The 21,224-nt window shown below is 42.1% G+C and overlaps 1 protein-coding gene across 6 annotated transcripts in view; it reads right to left on the bottom strand.

Moving 5' to 3' along the window:
• Positions 1-17,207, bottom strand: part of LOC111871023 (endophilin-A) — a 182,044-nt gene extending 164,837 nt beyond the window's left edge. For 4 of the 6 annotated variants that reach the window (XM_033754066.1, XM_023863746.2, XM_023863749.2 and 1 more), the window contains exon 1: positions 16,998-17,207. The gene's annotated coding sequence lies outside the window, so the exon portion shown is untranslated. The remainder of the gene's footprint in view (positions 1-16,997) is intronic. The other 2 variants (XM_023863751.2, XM_023863752.2) reach the window with 1 other exon arrangement.
• Between the last annotated feature and the right edge of the window lie 4,017 nt (positions 17,208-21,224).

Below are 21,224 nucleotides of genomic sequence, written 5' to 3'. Positions count from 1 at the left end.
ATGCTTCAAAACTCGACTATCCTAAGGACAAAACTGATATAAGTCGCTAACAATGTGCTACAAGCGGCTCCCAACGAGTGGCATATAACCACGCGCGGGAAGAGAACAGCTGTAACTGGAGGCATAACTGTGATATTAATGAGAACATAAACTTAACTCGCTTAATTTTGTTACTCCAAGACTGTAGACAAGAATATCCAGTCTTCTGAACATGAAACTGTGATGCAAAGTTTGTTCCGGATCCAACAGCTCAACGTGAGGATCGTCAGTTGAAAAGGGCAGTAAAACACGATAAACCGACTTTCCGAGTGTCCACTGTAGCTCTCCGTGTCGCTGCACTGGCGCATGGCTTACTGAAGCGATAATCGATACAATTTTTGTAAACTGCCTGTATTCTAAACAGGCAGTATATGTTTCCCTGGTTTTGCTTTGAAATGCAAATCACACCATCAGAGTGGTTTTCTGCAAACGCACAACTGACAGAACAAAGCTGTTGCAGAGTGATTGTTTATCGATGCTTGCAACCCGAAACTACAGATAGGAATTTATTCATCTATCAAAGTCAAGAGTCGACGCCCTCACAGCGGTAAGTATGGGAATGAAGCGCCTTGTAGAACAGCATAATTTCACCGGCGTTTCCGAGAGACGTACTTTCTGCTGCTTACTGCTACTTGCTCGGCTACCACTTCGAATTTAAAGATGAGGGCAGTATGTTCCTCCACAAATTCGGCGAAATTTTACGGGACTACAAAGCGTTACATCCCAGAAGGTAGTATTCTTAACATACAGAGTGTCCGGATGAAAGGTATCCAAAATAAAATCATTATCTCCACCTTACGTGGTGGTTGGGTTTGAGAGCTCCTGAGACCCTGAGAGCTATGCCGGCGGTAGCATAGCTACTGGTAGGGCCACCCATGCCGGACAGGTCAAGGGGTAGGAGCCAGAGGGATACCCTGGCCTCCAGGTTGGGGGTTGGGCGTGAGGCTAACGACCTCACGCTGTAAAAATTAAATTGTTCAGAAATCCGAGGAAAGAGTAGCCGGACGGACCTATTCAAGACGACCTGGAAAATGTTTAAAGGATCTGAGAATTGGATCTTGGAATGTATTATCTCTTTACAGAGCCGGGGCTCTAAAAATGCTACTTGAACAAGTAGATAGCTATACACTAGATATCACTGCTATACAAGAACTGAGGTGGTTGGGTAAAGGAGTCATGGAAAAGAGGGATAATGTTGTATTCTATAGCTGTCAGAAGAAGTCACATGTTTGGAACACGTTTTATTGTTAATAAAAAAAGGAAGCATCTTATTTTAGAATTCCAGGCAAAATCTCACAGAACATGTAGGCTACGAACTAAAGGAAAGTTTTTTAACTATAGCCTTATTTGTGCACATGCCCCAACTGAAGATAAAAGTGATGAGGAGAAAGACTCCTTTTATGATGAAATGGATGAAAAATATGGCGAATGTCCAAAAAGAGATTGTAAAATAGACATGAATGCTAAAGTGGGGAATGAGGATGTATATAGCTCGGTTATTGGAAAACATAGCCTACATAACAAGACAAACGATAATGGGATGAGATTAATAAATTTTGCTTCCTCAAGAAACATGGTAATTGGTAGTACAATGTTTAATCACAAGGACAGACATAAACGAACCTGGAAATCCCCTGATGGAAATGTGTTTAACCAAATTGATCACATCCTAATAGATGTAAGACATTGTTCAGATTTGATGGATGTCAGGAGCTACAGGGGGGCCAACATTGACTCTGATCATTACTTAATAATATCAAAGATTAGAAGTCGAATATCTAATGCAAGGAAGATACATGGATCCCAGGCTAAGAAACTGAATTGTGGAAAATTGGTGGAACAAGGAGTTGCAACCAGATATACTGGATTGATTGGTGAATGCCTGGCAGGTCTCTCTGATAGTGAGGATGTCAGTGAAGCCTGGAGGGACCTCAGAGGTGTTACTATAAATGCTGCTGGTGCAGTCTTAGGAAGACTGGAAAGGATAAAGTATAAGAATTGGTTTGATGGAGAGTGTGAGCAAGTGACAAATCAAAAAAGAACCAGGCATATAAGAGAATGCAGCAAAGGAATCATACTCGAGGGGCCGTGGAAGAATACCGTGAAGCGAGAAGAAAAGAAAAAAGATTGCATAGAAATAAGAAAAGGGCTGGACATATAATACGTGCCGGCGAGAATAGAACGATTAAGAAAATGCTTAGTACTAAACCAGAAGGAAATAGGAGAGTGGGAAGACCAAGGTTAAGATGGGAAGAATGTGTGTGGCAGGACATAAGAATTTTGGGTGTAAAGAACTAGAAGAATGTAGCATCGAATGGAGAAGAATGGCGAGCAATCCTGAGGAAGGCCATTGCTCACAAAGAGCTGTCGTGCCAGTGATGATGATGATGATGATGATGATGATGATATCTCAGAAAGAATTTATTATACACATTAATGGTTTACACCATTACAAGGGGAAACTATCAAAGTTTCTTTCTGTGTATATAACTTTCACAATAAATATAAATGTGGGCTCCCTTGGCGGCACGACAAATATCCATACTTGAAGCATGTTTGGTGTTACCGAAGCCACAGCGCCCCTTGTGCGGGCTTTCAGGTGTTGAAGGTCGTTGATCATAACCTGGTAGACAATATTCTTCACATAACCCAAGAAAAAATCCACTGGGGTTAAATCTGGCGACACAGGAGGCCAAGCGAGTGATCCACCTCTGCCAATTCATATCCCAGCCATCTCTCTGTCCAGGTGATTCCTAAGAAGGTGGCACAAATGTGGCGGGGCATGCGCGTAAACCGGGCATGAAAAAAAAAAACTTTAAGAGTTTTCCTTTCCGATGACATAAACCGGATGCGTGTATGACAGTTTCGGAGACAAGTTTTTCATTTTGTACATCTTTCATCCGGACAACCTATATAGAAGTTTTAATCCTGATAGGCATTTCTTATTCTGGATGGAAACTAAAATGTCATGAGGGCAAAGTATTGCATTTCTTGCTCCTCTAACCGTGAATCAAACTTGCGGCAAGCCTACAACTGTTAAGATCTGAAGACGAAAATCTCCTATGATTCAGCACAATTGCGTGCTAAAGGAGCCAATTTGGTGGGAATTAACTTCTTAACACTCTTGCCCCTCTAAAAAGTAAGGTCTAGCTCAGCCGTTATAGCGACAGGTTGGGCGGACCGCCAGGGTTCGACTTCCGACAGAGCAAAGAGACTTGTCTATTCTTCACAATGCCCAGACCGGCCCCGGGCCAACTGTAACCGATCTACCTACCCCATCTCGATTTAATTTGGTAGAATGTTTGGATCCAGGTAAATCAACCTGTTCGTTCAGGTTTACTTATAACCTACAGTAAATGGACGAGAGGTACGTAGGCTATTTCTTGCCCTCAAGAAGGAGTTTTAGCCCAAACTCTCCAATGGAAAAGACAATAGAAAAACGACTGGTCAAGGCAGATGCGAAAAGAAAGAGCAAGAGCCCCCCGGCAGCTTGGTTCTTTAGAAAGTCGCACAAAATTTTACTTGTCTGAATCCTTGGAGAACACAATAAGTGACAGTTTTGTACCCATAACTCAAAAGGTGGGTGGTCTCCCAAGCCAAGAGTAACATTTGCCAAGTTACTGACAGATTTTACGTTAAGTTTAGCGCCTAAATTCCCTGTGATACGTAAACGGATTGGGGGAATACTTAATTAGTGTACTCCCATTTTTTGAAAATGACCAATCCTCGTAATTTCTGGAGTTGACTTGTGGACCGAGACGACTCCGAGGGTTGCGAGCAGAAGGAGTCCTGCTCAAAATCCCAAACCATTTAGACGCAAATTCTGCAAGGAGTCTGGTTCAAGATCGCAAACCCAGCGGACACAAGTTGAATGTAGTGCGTTAGTGGGGTCTACTATGGACAAGAGTTTAATAAATTGTCTGGTGGAACAAAGTGTGTGTGTGTAGTAACAGGAGTTCCCACTTCCCTTCCTGAGCGAGGCCCTGCCAAACGGCCTGAGGTCAGAATCTTAGCTTCAAAAGCTTCAAAAGCCTTCAAAAGATCATTGTCTATATCCTGTGCTTGAGTCTTCGATGACTGAAACAAAGGTCTCCAAAATTCTGGACCTCTTCACTTCCTGTTCCGACTTCACGTACTCATTCAATTTCTTCCAGGACCTTCCTGGGCCTCCGTGCCCCTCTGATTCACACTCTACTGCACAATTTGTTTCATTGTTCTCTCATCGATTGTTGTTCTCGTTCGATTCCTACGAGTAACATGGACTGTTCTTCAGGAAGTTCATCTCTGCTGACTGTATCTACGAGAATTTATGCTTCATGCTTTAACACTCAAGGTTCACTTCCATATAGCAAAGTTTGTGTGATAATCGTCATAAAATGCAACCGTTTCTTTCCTGGTTTGTCTTTACTTCAAGAATGATAAGATGGGCGCAAGGTGTAAGAGGCGTGGCGGTAAATGCAAAACGTATATATTGTGGTCGGAAAATCTCAGAGGAACAGAGCCAACAGGAAGATCTGGATGTACATAAGATGATAACATTAATATTTACCTTACAGAAATATGATGTGGAGTGGTAAGATTATTCAGCTGGGTCAGGCCACAATCAAATGACTGGCTTACCGGGTCAATCGGATTTCGAAAAAAAGCACGTAACTTAATGTTTCAATCAGATGAATAACTTTTGACGGTAGAGCACGAACGATAAAATATGGAAAGGAGCTCCTTACTCGGCAATTCTATCGCAGACCTACTTCGTCCATTGTCGAATGGATACTGCATGTACACGACGTTTCGGAGTCAGTTCTATCCCCTTCTTTAGGTGACGTGTTATCCTCCTTAGAGCGCAAGTAAAATGACATTTGTAGCTGCATGGCTGGCCATACTGCTGCTGTATACTGCGATGGAGGGTATCCGCGATCGATACCGAGTTCAGTAGGGGACGAGCGCTGTTCCGGAATGCCCCCCCCCCCAACCTGCTCCTGCTTAGTCGTTTCGGGTCCACAAGATGCGGTAACTGGTGGAGAGTAGCCGCACAGTTGTGCCTATGCTCAAGCTCCATGCTGTAAAGACAAATGCATATACAGGAGAATGGTGTTAAGGTGGGATTGTCTTCACGATCCGGCCTCGCATGTCTTGGTACCCACTGGACGAGGTTGCAAAGGGAACATTCCTGATAGTATGCCGGTCGTCCATCCCGTAGCCAGTCAATCTACTGATTCAACTACGCAGGCTCAGGATCATCGTGAAAGTTAAGGGACAAGTTCTGGAAGAAACTAATCGCCAACCTTCCTTCGATACTACGCGGATCGCATACCAAACGATGCCTCCAACAATTCTTCTTTGTCGCGGTAACGTCTTTATCGAGTGCTTACCTAGCAACGGCAGCGGAATATAAAGACACAGGAGCCCAATAATTCCTCTATTTTTGCGTGTATTCATTGCAGCGGGTATGTGTGTACTGAGCCGTTGTCTAATAATGAAAGATGAAATACATTTTACCAAGCATCTGCCTGGCAACGATAGGAGAGATACACACAGACCGACTGGAAGTACGCCGTTCAGTTGGGCTCAAAGGTCATGATATACATAGCAAGTTTCCCAAAGTTTGGTTCAGGCATTCAAAAGTGAATGGGGGGGGAGGGGGGGAGATTCATAAAAACATAGCATGGAGACGTACAGTCTACTTAATTTTTACAAAATAAGAAAAGTACGCTAAAAACGATAAAGTTAACCCTGTGCTTAACTAATACAGCAACACGATAGGAAGACGTATGGGGAAGTGGAAGGTGTAACTCCAATATTCTTAACCTCGGCATTATACAGAGGTGAACTGTCACTTTCACGCCCCAACCGCTTTATCCCTGGGTAAAGAGCCCCCGGAATCCATTGGACAGAAGGCTGGGTTGGCACCAGAACCGGTAGACACACTGTGAAGAACAAAAAAAAAACCCTTGTCCTTGTCGGGAATCGAACTGCGGCTATCCATCCAGTAGCCGATCGCTATCCTGGCGAAGCTAAACTTAAGTAACTTCGTGCTCCATTCGCAGGCGGCGGTCGACGTGTGCTCGTCATTCCATTACGTGAACCAGATTCAAATCTATTCTCCACAGCAAGCGCGTAGAACTGGCGGCCTTGCCCAGGGGCCTTGTTTTTCCCATGGTAACAGGGTAACAAAGGCCGCGCCACAGCTCAAGCGGTTAGTCGCTGGCTTCCCACCACGGCGGCCCGGGTTCGAGTCTGGGTCTGGTCAAGTGGGATTTGTGGTGGACAAAGTGGCGCTGGGGCAGGTTTTCTCCGAGTACTTCGGTTTCCCTTACCAATCTTCATACCAACTGCTCCACAATCACCCTCACATATCATCTGGGGCTGGTACAATAGGCCAGAAGTGGCTGCAGTATAAGGGACTTAGTCCACCCCACTAGTAAAAAAAAAGAGGGGGGGAGGGTAACAAGCAGGATCACGTGCTGGACTCCTAGCTAGTGTATTCATAACCAAATACTGACTGTTCAGTACAACCTTCCCGCATTAAACTGATGCTGGTGTCAGTTCAGCCAGTCGATAAATAAAAACCCACTCCTCCAGCTACTGCATAGCTTGAGAGACAACTGGCGAACTGTGAAACACAGGGGCTACTGACCTATGGATAGCGATATACTCACATATGTCTCATGTAGCGGCCGCAGCCTATTAAGCACAGTCCCAAAATGTGCTTGGAAGGACTACAGGAAAAAAGTACAAAGAACCTGAGTCAGGATACGCAGTTTGTGGGTCAAGAATCGAAGTCTAGACCCTCTGAGTTAGTTTCTCAAATTGCGGCTGTCTTGTGACAGCAGTATGTTCCGTGTTTAACAAATGAATGTATGTGAAAGAGGCGGACACTACGAAAATCGGCAACCCATGGGCAAGGGCAAAGGTAAAGATGTCACTGGGATTAACTAAGACACGCTAGAAAGACGCAGTGGAGCAACGGCGGTGAATCTCCATGCATTTTAAACCTCGGTATCAGATGGAGATGAGTGGTCAGCTTCAGGCCCCGACAGCTTTAACCCGGGGAAAGTATCTCCGTTACCCATTAAACAGACATATGGGTTGGTCCCAGAGCCGGTCTCAACGCCATTCCCTCATCGGAATCAAAACTCTATTCGCGGATCGTCAGCCTGGAGCCTAATCACTACAGTGACTGTGCTACCCCGGCTCCAATAACTTACGGGGATTAACTTCGCTGTTTTCAGAAGAACAACATATGGATTCTCTCTCATTCACATCCCACCAGCCTAGGAGTGCGCTGTCATGAACCTGTTTTTATATAACCTCCAAACAAACAAACACATAAAGTAAGACACGATGTACCCGGCGGAGGTCGTGGAATTTTTAAGGGCGGAAAAATTCAGGGAACAAGTCCTCCGGGAGAGTCCCGTGTCGTAGATTTACGGCACGTAAATGATCCTCATGTCTCTAGGAGACCTCTGAGCAAAATTAGGCAAAAAGTTTCCCGCCCAAGTAGTTTCCAATGCCTCTGGTAGATGGGGGAAATATCAGGTACCCAGGGCCGACCTCGTTGGATGAACGGGGCTGATAGCACGCACCAGTACCGGTAGGGTATGGCGACAGTAGAAATTAAAAGGGGGACGCACAATGGACCAATAACTGGTCTAAGTGCATGGGGAAACTCACCCCCTCTAATAATAATAATAATAATAATAAGACACGATGTACTGATAGGAGCACTTAGTATCTGTCCTGAGATCAAGACAAACTCGAGTCATGATGTCTGATGAAAAGTTGTCAGGACTGAATTCAGATTTAAGCACAATTCAACTGTGCAAGGACGCCCCTGACATGTCTGCTAGTCTTCCGAGATGTGATGTGATGTGGTCTGGTAGACGATTACCAACGAGTTAGTGAAATGCATTGCCTCCATCTTCAGGGTCAAATAGTAAGCACACAGTAGCTCACTTTTCGCTTGCTAAGCTTACTGAAGATGAAGTTAGTATATTCCTCAAAACATCTGCAAACTTCTACCAGAGCATACGGCATCACATCCCAGAAGACAGAACTTCTTACGACAGTTCAACGTTTGGGAGGGTCGTTGGTTATCTACAGACTTTTGTTGTTTTCCTGAAGTCAGCATTCCTTCCCAGCCCCTGCCAATTCATCATACATTATACTTCTCTTCTGTAACTGTATTCATATGACCATGCAAGTGACGTTACTTCATTAAACCAGTTACAAATACATATACAGTATATGTATACACATTGTATTGAATCAATGCAAAATATTGACTGCAATGTGAAAAATATGAGACACTGAAATTCAACTGTCAACTACAAATCCCTTATGAAAAGAAATATTAGTTGGGACGGCTCGGTCGATATAGCGAAGAGCTACTCGCTAGATGGCCGTGGCACGGTTGGTCTCTTTTCCACGGCGCCCAGACTGACTCTGGGGTACACCCAGCCTCCTACCCACTGGGTGCCGGGGCCTCTTTGCCAGGAGTTAAGGCGGCCAGGGGGTGAAGCTGCCCACTGCCCCCCCCCCCCCACATCTAGTGCCGCTGTCAAGAGAGGTGGAGCTGAATCTCCACTCCAAAACACGTCTTCATGGCGTAGTGCTTCATTAATTACGCACAGAGACAACTTTACATTCTTATGAAAGGAACTTATTTTATAAACTGAAGCAGGTGTAAGTCTGTGTGTGTAAGATTTACTACAGTGCCAAAATGTTTGCATACATAACCCCAGTATTTATACGAATGAAATAATACACTTTGTTGAATTTTACAGGCACACCACAAAACTAAACTGCAACTCTATACCTGTGATGATATTAATCCAAAGTATTTTTCAAACATGCACATTCATCTCTTTTCCTTTTTATAAAAATCCTAAGGTAACCCTAGTTGACATGGTTATGGTAACATATAAGAAAAAACTCCATGTTAGGTAGGTCCCTTGTCATGGCATGGTGAGTCCTCAAGATGCAAATAAGGAGCTGCCCTCAAGATATGGAGGCCGTCTCCTTAAATTTCATATGGAGAGGTTCAATCTCAAGGAATTAAACGAGGCAGAGGGTAAAGAGCAGTATTGTGTTGAAATCTAAAATAGGTTTGCAGCTTTGGAAAACTTATGCTCAGGTGAATATTACCAGAGCTTGGGGAACTATTAGAGTGAACAGAAAAATTTTAGCCAAAGAAAATAAAAGTTATCATGAACTGAAGAAGCATCGGCCATCTTCATGTGTCTTGATATGTTACAATTATTTTATTAAACTGTGTTAAAACTGCTACACTGTCTTAGTTTGTGTCAAAATCACACGCTGTAGTACAGATGGCAGGCATAACTGAAAAGTAGGCTACAAACGTGAGGGGCAAGCTGCCGAGACAAAACACCCTGTTCAGACAATACATTTATGAACAATGGACAACACCCTGTGTGAGGTGAACTAATATGCACCAAAATAACGTGGGCATAATAGAAACTTTAAAAGATTTTATCTGGCTTTACCTGAAAAGAGGACTACAGCGTGTGATTTTAACACAAACTAAGACAGTGTAGCAGTTTTAACGACAGGACACCTGAAGATGGCCGTTTGGGGCCAAAACATGTAGTGTCAAGGTGTATAATGTTAAACTAAAAATTGAGCGGTGAATGGAAGAGTGTTGCAATATTGACGGACGATAAATAATGGATGTTAAAAGGTATAAAATGCCACGTAGTGATCAAATTCCGGCAGAACTGATTCAAGCAGGAGATGAAACATTAGTCTAAGAGCCATAAACTCATTAATTCTATTTTGAATAATGAAGAACTGCCTGATCAGTGGAAAGAGTCTACTAACATACTAATTTACAAGAAGGGCGATAAAAGTGACTATACTAATTATCATGCTATACCACTGTTACCAACAAAATTTTATCCAATATCCTTCTCTCAAGATGAAGTCCATATACAGAGGAAATTATTGGGGATCATCAGTGTGGGTTTTGCGGTAACAGATCATCAACTACTTGTACTGATCATATTTTTTGCATTCGTCATATGCTAGAGGAAAAATGGGAGTACAGTGAGACAGTACATCAGCTATTCATAGATTTCAAGAAAGCCTATGATTCAGTCAGGAGGGAAGTACTGTACAACATTAACACAGAGTTTGGGGTACCCATGAATATATTCAGGCTCATTAACATGTGTTTAAATGAAGCCTATAGTAAAGTCTGTATACGTAAACATTGGTCTGATACGTTTCCTATACAAAATGGTCTAAAATAAGGAGATGCTTTACCGCCATTGTTCTTCAAAATTGCTTTAGAATATGCCATTAAGAATGTCCAGGAAAATAAGGTGGGATTGAAATTATTGGGGCACATCAGCTGCTGGCCTATGCTTATGATAAAATTCCTTTGAAAGTGTGGCACAGTTGAAATATGTGGGAACAACAGTAACAAATCAAAATTTGATTCAAGAAGGAAATTAACAGGAGACTGAAATCGGGGAATGCTCGCTACCATTCTCATCTGCTGTCCAAAAACATAAAAATTAGAATATATAAAACTATAATTTTTCCAGTGGTTTTGTATGGATGTGACACTTGGTTTCTGACATTAAGAGGATCACAAACTGAGGGTATTAGAGAACAGGGTGCTGAGGAGAATATTTGGACCAAAGAGAGATGAAGTGACAGGAGGTTGGAGAAAGCTGCATAATGAGGAGCTTCATAACTTGTATTCCTCTCCAATTAGAATAATTAGAATGATCAAGTCAAAGACAATGAGATGGGCAGGGCATGTAGCTCTCATGGGGAGAAAAGGAATGTGTATAGGATTTTGATGGGAATGCCAGAGGGAAAGAGACCACTAGGAAGACAACATGTGGGTGGGGGGATAATACTGAGATGTGTCTTAGAGAGATAAGGTGGGGTAGTATGAACTGGACTGATCTGCACAAGTGGCGGCTTCTCAAGAAGGACTCAGCACCATGAAGGCAGTCTGTTAAAACAAAAACAAACTGTTCTTAATCTGTGGAGAAGGTGAGACTTGAGTCAGCTTGGTATGCTGGCCACCAGTGGGCCTACTGCACCAGCCCCAGATGATAATGAGTGTGGAGAGCAGTCACTCAAATGAGAATTGACAGAAGAGACTGAAACACTTCAAGAAAACCTGCACCACTGCCACTCTGTCCACCATAAATCCCATATGACATGACCTGGGTTGGAACCCAAACCGCCACAATGAGAAGCTGGTGACTATCCACCTGAGCTATGATACTGCTTCCTTAAACTAATTCAGACATGTTGATCCAAAATCTGGACAGGGAGACTTTTCATCATGTCACAGGTCTGTGGATTGCATTTGGAGCCAAAATAATTCATGTTTTAACTTGCTTATTTTTTTTCTTACAGTTCTTATAGCTTCTGTCAGCCATAATGTGAGAAAATGATGTTCTATCGGTGAATAAAAGTGTATTCCCATTTAAATAAATTCGTTATTTCAAACTGTGTCTGCATGTCCGCAGCAAAGTAAAGGTAAATGTAAAGTTAAGATAAACATAACCCTATGTTTAAACAGCTTCACATAAAATCTTGCTGCAGAACTCAAGGTAAAGTTCCACACATCTTTAACCTTTGCATATGCAAATAAGGAGTCAATCTTATTGCAGAGGAACTCATTGTCCCAATAACTGGTTTCGCCCAGAGCTGATCTTGTCATGGTGATGCAAAACATTCTGCCACTGCCAGCTTCCATGCCCACAGTAACTTACTGTACAGAGCTATCCTCAAAACACAGAAAAAACAAACAATTATAGCCTTCTGCGATGCAACACCATATATCTTGAAAGATGCATTCTGGAGGAACCTGCTGCCTTCACCTTCCACCCTGAAGATGAAGGCATAAGATCCATCTGAAAAAATTGTTTTCATTTATCAAACTATATAGCGTCAACTTCCAGACAATCCTGACACTCATGGCTGTGCAAACCTCAAGTCTCAAAAACAACATATACTGCAGTGAACACAAGTGACACTATAGGCATGTATCGTACAGAAAAGTAAAGTTGTCCATGTGCTCAATTAATTATGCAATATGCCATGAGACATACTTGGGAACGGAGATATACCTCCACCATTAATTAATTAAGCATTATGCCACGAGACATATTTGGGAGTGGAGACATACCTCCACCATTCTTAACCTTGGCACTAGATGGAGGTGAATGATGGCTTCACACCTCAGCTGCTTTACGTCCCACAGAGCATGCAGTACCCTTCAAATAGGTGGCTGGGTGGGCTCCAGAACCAATCTGTGGCCTGTGCCTGCTGAGAATTGAACCCCGATCAACAAACCCATAGCCCACTGCTATATCAACTGTGCTATCCCAGTTCCTTGTAATATACAGCAGTGATTCTCGATCCTTTACATAAGTGTCCCACCAGGGATTTTGTCAAAAAGCATAATCCCCGAGTAAAAAAAAGAAGTTTCTCTTTTTCCATGAAGGATATTTTTATAACCGTGCATACTTTAGTAGTACATCAATTATTAATGGGAATTCTTATTTTCAGGACATTCTATTCCACCCAACTGAATGTCAAGTCTCACTGGCTGTGAAATTCTTAGGTTTTCATGAATTACACTCTGGCAATACACATCCTGGAATGAGGACATAGTGTCACAATTATGTCTATTACAAACATTAAATAATGGCTATTCAGCGACAAGCATGTCTATCCCAAGTTGGTCAATAAGAAGTGAAGGCTCCTGAACAAGGAGTGACAACCTGACTATTGTGTTCAAGTTGCAATTCTAGACAGATCCAGTATTTTGGAACTACTAACTGAGGTAAATAAGTTCATGATGACAGTGTTCCGAGATCTGACAACATGAAGTTTGGTAGGGTTTCCTTTGAGTTGCTGGTACAAAATCACATCCTACAAGCTGTAAACTTGATACTCACCACTGTAGGACCTCCAGTTCTCACATAAATAGATTCAGTTACGTGTACGTAAGCCCAGTTATAACTTGAGGTACTAATTTTGTAATGGGACATACAGTATGAAACCAAATTCTGCAAATGCAGTTTTACAGCAAAAAAGTGGGCTTATGTTTCATATCCCTTGAGGTCTTTTCTTTTCAACTTACATCAATATAAGTAGGCATACATAATGCATTAATATATTGTATTCTTGACTTTACAACACTCAAGCGACAAAGCATCCTTGTTTCCATCCATACAAACTGCATCTTAAAACCATTCCGTATCCATCATGATTTATAAACCAAAAACATCCAACCAAACAGCTCAAGCAGTTAGACACTGCCCTCTAACTTTGGAAGCTCAAGTTCAATCCTGGATGACTTCATGTGATATTGATGGACAAACTGGCACTGCAACAAGCTTATCCCATAACTTTCTTAATTTTTCCTCTACTCACTGCTCAGTGCTGATCTACAACCGTGACCACACATCACACTGCCACATTCTAGTGTCTGAGTTTGGGGAAGGAACTTCAATTCAAATTTTATAGCCACAAAACTTCAACAATTGCTACAACTTAAAACATGTCACATTTAATGCTCTAGTAAAATGCAATTTCCCCTGTGGCATACTGATGAACAGTCTATAATGAATGCAAAGGTTCCAGTCTGAGAGCATGAACATACACTGAAATTAAATGGTTCAGCAAACAGTCAAGTACTATGATGCCTTATTTTCAGAATTTGTGATGTCTGATGATGCTTTCATGAAGCTGCCTACACAAAACAAACAAAAGAATGAATGTTACAATTAAGGTACTACAGGATGTGACACCATGTAGTTCAGTAGGAGGTACCTATTTACCAAACTACATTTCACCACATCCCAGATGATCATTATCTCAATACTCACCACGGAATCTTATGGTTCTCACATCGTTCAATATCAAGAATGTGGTCTTCTGGGATGTAATGCTGTGTAGTTTGGTAGACAGGCACTAATATTCACAGTAACCTCCATTTTGAGGCACAAAAACAACATGGTGCCACATCCTACAAGGCTGGAATCTTAATACTTGCTGCTGTTGGAACCATAAACTTTACACAAGAGAATGAGTGACTTAGCACTGTGAAACTGTTAAGTGTGGGGCACTGACTGAATTAATATTGTAGCTGGCACAAGTGAATGAAGTCCCCATGCACTACAGACAACACATTTTCATTCATTCATTCATTTTATTTGGCAATTATAATTGCTATGACAGCAACACTTGAAATAGTCACATCATTAAATACACCATTCCTGAAGTCCTTGTGAGTATATCTTTGGAAGTTCTGAAGGAGTAAATGTAAAAGTAAAAAAAGTAAAGCTATCCCTGTCCCAGACCGTGAAGGCCCATAGGATTGTGAGACGTTGAGGGTCCCACACTATCTAGACAATCGGCTCAAAGATGGCGGTAAGGTTGTCAGCCTTACACGTCGGCCGCGCTTTACTCCCCAGGAAAATTATTTAATTAATTCCTGGTACTCATTTCTGTTAGAGGCTGAGTAAACGCCAGGGCCTAGTGCAGCTGGAAGGATTAGGTCAACTGAAGAAAAATCCAATGACCTCATCAGGACCTGAACCCGCGACCTTCTGGCTTGTAGGAGTAAATGTACAAGAGTGATCTAAATTGACTGGTAATTAGCAAGACATAATTTTGAAATGTTTCTTGACTTCTTGACTGAAGATTAATTTAAACATCCATCCTAACATCATTAAATTGTCTTAATAACCTAATCAAGAAAAATACATGTTTCCTAAAGCACACAAAATACAGGTGTGGCCTAATAAAATAACTGCAAGTTAATGACAATGGTATATTAATACAATTATTAACTTTCCTGGACGTTATCCATCTCCTGCTTTTATTTAAAACAATGCTTCGGAGACTGGACTATGCCTCCATCCTCAGGTAAAAACCCTTCTCAGTAGAGCCAAATCAATACAGTGGAGATCCTGAGTTCCTGAGATAGGGACTACCTCTATCAACTGGGATAAAATTAGTAGGTTTTTACCTAAAGAAAGAGACATAGTACAGTCTCTGGAATGTTGTCTTAAATAAAAATGAGGATGGTGGATGACGTCCAAAACGTAAATAACTTTAATAAAATAAATGCCACATTAATCTCGGGAATGACTGCATGCAAAAATGACTTCTTCCCATGGTGCTCAAAGAAATCAGAAAATCATCGCAATTAAAATGATTCTCAAGCAACTGTAACTTCCTGAAGATATATATATGAAGCTTATGGATTAGGGCCAACATTTTCTTTCAGTCACAATATGTAACGCCTTAATTCTGTCAAGCTATGGGAAGATTTTACTATAAACACTGCACTATTACTGAATTATTTGAAAATTATCACTCAGAATTAGGAGGCAGCAACCAGTTATGAGAACATACATCACAAGTGGCTTCTGCATTTTAACATTCTAGTCTTTTATAAGTCTCCTTATTTCTACCTTTCTTACTCTATAACCAGCAAAGTGCTGGGTCAGAGATGAAGCCCCAGACTTGAACGACGAGGAATGGTACAGTATGCTGCCTGGTCAGTGACAGTGTACACTCAAGAAATTGTGATACCTCTGTGTACAGCAATGGTGGAATGATTAACAAGGGAAAATAAAAGAAAGTTGGAGAACAGTATGCTCTAGAACCACTTCATGCTTCATAAATGCCACAAGAAGTAACCCTGGATTGAACCCAAGCCTCCACTGTGAGAAGCGAGCACCTAACTGCCTGAGCTATGCTACCTCCTTCATTAGAGATGTTCTGTACTTAAAGCATTAACACTATGGTACTGAGCAAACATGATCTGGGCTTGCATTAATATATACTGGTTTCCATCTTACAGAATAAACTGCACACACTTCTTAGCATTTTATGGACCAATGAGTAAGTACCCTTGAAACTAAACTATGTATAACATGGCCTGGTACTGGCACCGAACGCAGGTGCCTGATTTGCCTACTTTTATTGTGAACTAAATTACAGAACCTCAAGTCAATCTGGACTTGACAAAACAAAAATGCTGGGAAGATGCTGTGCACTGTTGGCATTCACATTTTCACTATCCATGTTGTGACTCACTTCCCATATAACAAGACTTTGCTATTAAGCATACCCTGCCAATTCTGCAGCAGTACCAAATTTCAGCCCACTGTCAGTTGATTTATGATCAGTAGTAGCAGCTTATTCACTTATGTTCCTAACAAAATATTAACCTAAGAAGCTGATACAAGTATGGTTAAAAAATAATAATATGGCTTCTTAGGTCGTAAGTGCTCATAGCCATATACATTAAGTTCTATCTTCCAGGATATAATGTCATGTAGCCCGCTGAAAAGTCAACCGATGTTTCAGTGGAACATGTCACCTCCATATTCAGGGTAAAAAAATGAACCAAGCAAGAAACTAGCATGAAGCAGGTAGCACACAGAATTTTGCAAGAAACTGCATCAAGCAGTAGCACCTACTTCACACTTGATTCTTGCATGGCTCACCCTTCCACCTTGAGCATGGAGGCGACACGTTCCTCCGAAACGTTACTTGACTTTCAACGGACTACAGCCCAAGAATCGAATTATTCAGTGCTACCGCTTCAAATTCTACGTCATATATGGTACCTTGAACGTTGTAACTGCAGTGTATATTATAAATTTCGATATTCAAGTTACGATGGTCAGTTATGACTGCATAAATCCCCTTGAAAAATCATCCATACCTGAAGAACGAAATGTATGTGATACTTTTGGTTAAGAAGAGGTTATTTTACTTTCAATGCATTATATATTTTACGGAAATTACATTTCCCTCTCATAACATGCAAATGTAAAAAGCCTATAATTCAAGACAAATACGGAATACGATATTTAGTTCCAATTTCACTTAACGAACAAAGTTATAGGGGTAAACTCAATTTGTATTTCATAACATAGGCCTACCTTTCAGCAGGAAATGATGCCGCCCACGTTCAGTTTGATTTAGAAGTGTACTGACATACAAATGTAACTGTAATTTAACTACAACTCTAAGCCTCCTGCAGATTCCACACACCACAGTGACAACACCGAATTGTAAACAGCCGAGAATCTACGAGGTCTATAATGGACTAGAGCGCCATATTATTCATGTTCTCATTTGATACACAATCTCCAGATGTCAGGTAACGGCAGAGAATAGTTCTTAGTCATCTTTGGTAAGTTGCATTTACTTGCACTAACTCCATGGAGATGTGCCCTTTTTGAGAAGCCGCAAGTTGTGTAGCTAATCAAGAATTTCCCAACACTTAATGAAACCACCGCATTCACAAGAGCCCTCCGCTGGGCTCTACCCCGAGCCAGATCATTCCAGTCCATTTCACCCCATCCTGTCTATCTAAAATCTATCTCAATATTATCATCCCACCCATGTGTAGTTCTTCCTAGCGGTCTCTTTCCCTCCAGCTTTCCCACCAAAATCCTATACCCATTCATCTTCTCTTCCATTCGTGTTACATGCCCTGCCCATCAATTTCTCGCACAGATGGCAACACAATTTCAATGGCCTTAGCAATGGTCTGCGAGGCTGAAGAACGTGAATGATATTATGGCTTGCGAAAACATTGGTTTATTCGAGTTGTTCATTTTTGTCGTGAGAATGATTATAGGAAATGCAACAACGGAACAAGGGACGCACGGATGTCATTCTTAAACTAGGTCGTCCTGAAACATGGAGTTCTTCAGAGTTCGGTGCTTGGTTCCCTGCCTCTTCCCACACATATCAACGATCTGTCAATAATTCTCGGCCCCAACTTACACTGCGTTGGATGATAGTACTGTTATTAAATATCCTGGATGTGACTGCCTTCAGCATTGCATTAATGACAGTTTTGCTGGGTTGGTTGAATGGCAAAACAAGCTGCGTGAAATTTGTTATTAAAAACATGAGAACATGACATTATGCATTCACTACTGTTAGTTTATTATATAGTACTAGCTGTACCCGGCCACGCGTTGCTGTGGCAGATCGAGTGAATTAAAAAATTCTGTTAGATAATTAACCGCTTCGTCTGCTTCCACAACAGTGTCGACGGACTTGTATGTGACTGCCTCGCAGTGAATGTTAGACTGAATGATATTATTAAGTTCGTAGACGTCTTTGTTCTTGGCCGCAAGAATAGCTCGTTCACTCAGCCAATCGTGATTCTTATAATTGGTTTGAATATTGGGAAATACTTTTTCAACCAATTCTTCTTTTGACGTCACTAAATTGCAGAAGTTATGAGGCAGCGAAATTCGTCCTGAGGTCAGATCAACCGACACCTTTCCGTTCTCAATTTCCAGCAATTGATGTGAGAATATCTCAGCTGATCGATCGTTTTGCAGCTGGACACGCATATTTGTAGTTAATTTTAACGTCTTTACGTGTCGCCACAAAGTAGAGTATTTCAGGCANTGCACGTGGGAGTTTCAATGAATTGCATGTTCAATGGCAATTTCAAAGCGGAATGAGCAGTTCTTCCACCTGGTAGCAATGTCGCAGCTATTCCGGACGACGCAAGAGCTAAGGCTATGTCATTTTGGGATCGAATTGCTGCCAGAATCAATCTAATTAGGAACGTTTTACCAGTTCCTCGTGGCGCATCTAAGAAGTAGATTTCTGCAACCCCGTTATTGACAGTTTGCATTATCTGACCGTAAATGCCTTTTTGCTCAAGCGTTAGCTTAGGAATATTTGATTGCACATACGACAAAAGATCACCCGTATTGTAATTTTGTTCACGACGCAATTCTACATTGAACGAAGCAGCAGCAGATCGATTCGGTGATGGCATTCCCAATTGATTGAGAACTTTGTTCGCGATTTCTAAGCACAAATCTTCAATCATTATCAACGCTTCGTTGCAGATTTCTGCCGTGAAATCCATGTTCATATTGAAATTTTCCTTGCGTATTCGACGGAAAATATCTTCAGCCATGTGCTGCTTTGTTGATTCCGCGATTCCTACGCAACGACCCATTGTTACTGGGTGTCTCTGTGGGAACGCTCCGTGTTTCGTCGTAACCATGGAAATTCGATACTGCATCGCTATTGTTACTTCCTATGCAACGGTCGGTTCTAGCGTTTCCATAGGGGTGACTCTTCCGAATTCCAAATTCCAATTCTGTTTCTCAAAAGAAGCATGTTTTTACCTGTCACAGGTGTGACAGCTACATAATGGGTATATACAAACACGCGCGCGTTCGAATGCAACGTTGTGTCAAAATTTCGAAGCAATCGGTAAAGAACTTTCGGAGATTTCCGAGGGGTAACAAACGAACATTTACATTTTTATTTATATATAGATGTTTCACTTTTCTACTAATGTTTGTGTGCTGTGTTTTCTTTGAACGTGTTTATGTGCGTTATTTGTCTGTTGTCTTATTGTAGTAATGTATGTTAATTGTCTGTTGTCTTATTGTAGTACCACTGCCACCGGGTGAAAACCCATATGCAGTTAAATAATACTAGTAATGAATATTAATATAAGTTGCCGGTCACGGTAGCCGAGCGGTCTAAGGCATGTACTGTCTTCGCTAGCTTGGAAACTGGGATCGTGGGTTCGAATCCCACTCAGGGCATGGATGTTTAGTTTGTGTGTGTGAGTTTTTCTGTGTTTGTGTACAGGTAGAGGCCTTGCGACGAGCTGATCACCCGCCCAAGGAGTCCTACCGAATGTGTAAGATCTAGAAAAACCGAAGTGAACGGAGGAGTTCATGGAGGTAGGCCTAGGCCCACTGGGGCGGTAGTGCCAAGGGGGGGGATTAATTTAGGTTATAATGATGAAAGAATTAAAAATTAAGAGCTACCTAATTCCCTGTCTTACAAACTGATAATAATTTGAATAGAAATTAAAACAAAGAACACACCAATTACGCTGCAGTATTCCGAAACCAAGGCTGGAGCTGGAGGGACAAGCGTGGACGCTGTCTGCTTGGTTCCAGAGCCCTTAATTTTGAGTACATTATCCCCAGAACCGTAAGACGTCATAATTATCATTCCCAATTCGTGTAGGAAGAAATTCGCATATTACATTGTAATAATTTCCATTTGACAAGTGTTTGCCATTCTCAAAGGCTGGTATACTGACCTGGAGCGGCTATGTAATTTTCTTTTTAATTCTCTTAGAGTCCAGCTGGGTTCACTCGGCTCGGCGGCCACTGATTGGCCTATTGTACCTGCCCCGGGTGATTATGATGATGGAGAATTTGGTGGAATGAAGATTGGCAGGGGAAACCGCAGTACTCGGAGAAAACCCGTCCCAACGCCACTTTCTCCGCCACAAATCCCACTTGCCCAGAGCCGGGATCGAACCCGGGCCGCCGCGGTGGGAAGCCAGCGAATAACCGCTTGAGTTATGGCGCGACCATCGAGCGGCTATGTAACTCAGAATATCTACTTCCAGCTCTGAACACAAGGTATAAACATGACGTGCACATGCCAAATGCTAACTCCACTGTTTATTATGAAGGTAGAGGCCGCGGGTCACGGGTGTGAATATTTTCATCTGAGTTTAGCATGTTCTTGATCAAGGGGCTAGTTATCCGTAGTAACATACAGCATACCTCCCGTCCCGGAGTAAAAAAAACCGTAATGAAGTGTGGGTACTGAAAGTCCTCTTAGAGAATTTTAACGGCAGTACAACGCGTGACCAGAAGATATGCTTTAACATTTCATCTCTTCAGGATATGTGAATGTGAATCTGGACATCGGCACTCCACTTGCCTTGCGCATAGAAAGCGGCAAATGTCACAGCTTTGCGTTCCTGTCTTTTAACAAAATATTACCCAGTTTAAAACGTTTAATCCTCTCCAAGCCTAGCGTCGCCTCATGGCCATAAATCATACACAGGTGGGGATGCATCATAGAGTTCGGTATAAATTTTGAAAAGAACACAAATCAAGTAGGAGCCGGGATAGCGTAGTCGGTATAGTGACTGGCTACGGGCTAGAAGACCGAGTGATCGGAGTTCGAGTCCCGGCAGTGTCAAGAATTTTCTCTTCTCCACGTCGTCCACCCAACATCCTATCGAATGCGTGCCGGGGGCTCTTTCCCTGAGGGTAAAGCAGCAGGGGTGGGAAGCTGACCAGTCACCTCCAGCTACTGCTGAGGTCAAGAAAATGTGTATACATCCACTCCCCCTATGCCTT

The sequence above is a fragment of the Cryptotermes secundus genome, unplaced genomic scaffold (assembly GCF_002891405.2).
Source record: "Cryptotermes secundus unplaced genomic scaffold, Csec_1.0 scaffold1606, whole genome shotgun sequence".
NCBI classification, from domain to species: domain Eukaryota; kingdom Metazoa; phylum Arthropoda; class Insecta; order Blattodea; family Kalotermitidae; genus Cryptotermes; species Cryptotermes secundus.
The sequence above is the reverse complement of the archived record's forward strand: the minus strand, read 5'-3'. Positions and strand labels throughout refer to the sequence as shown.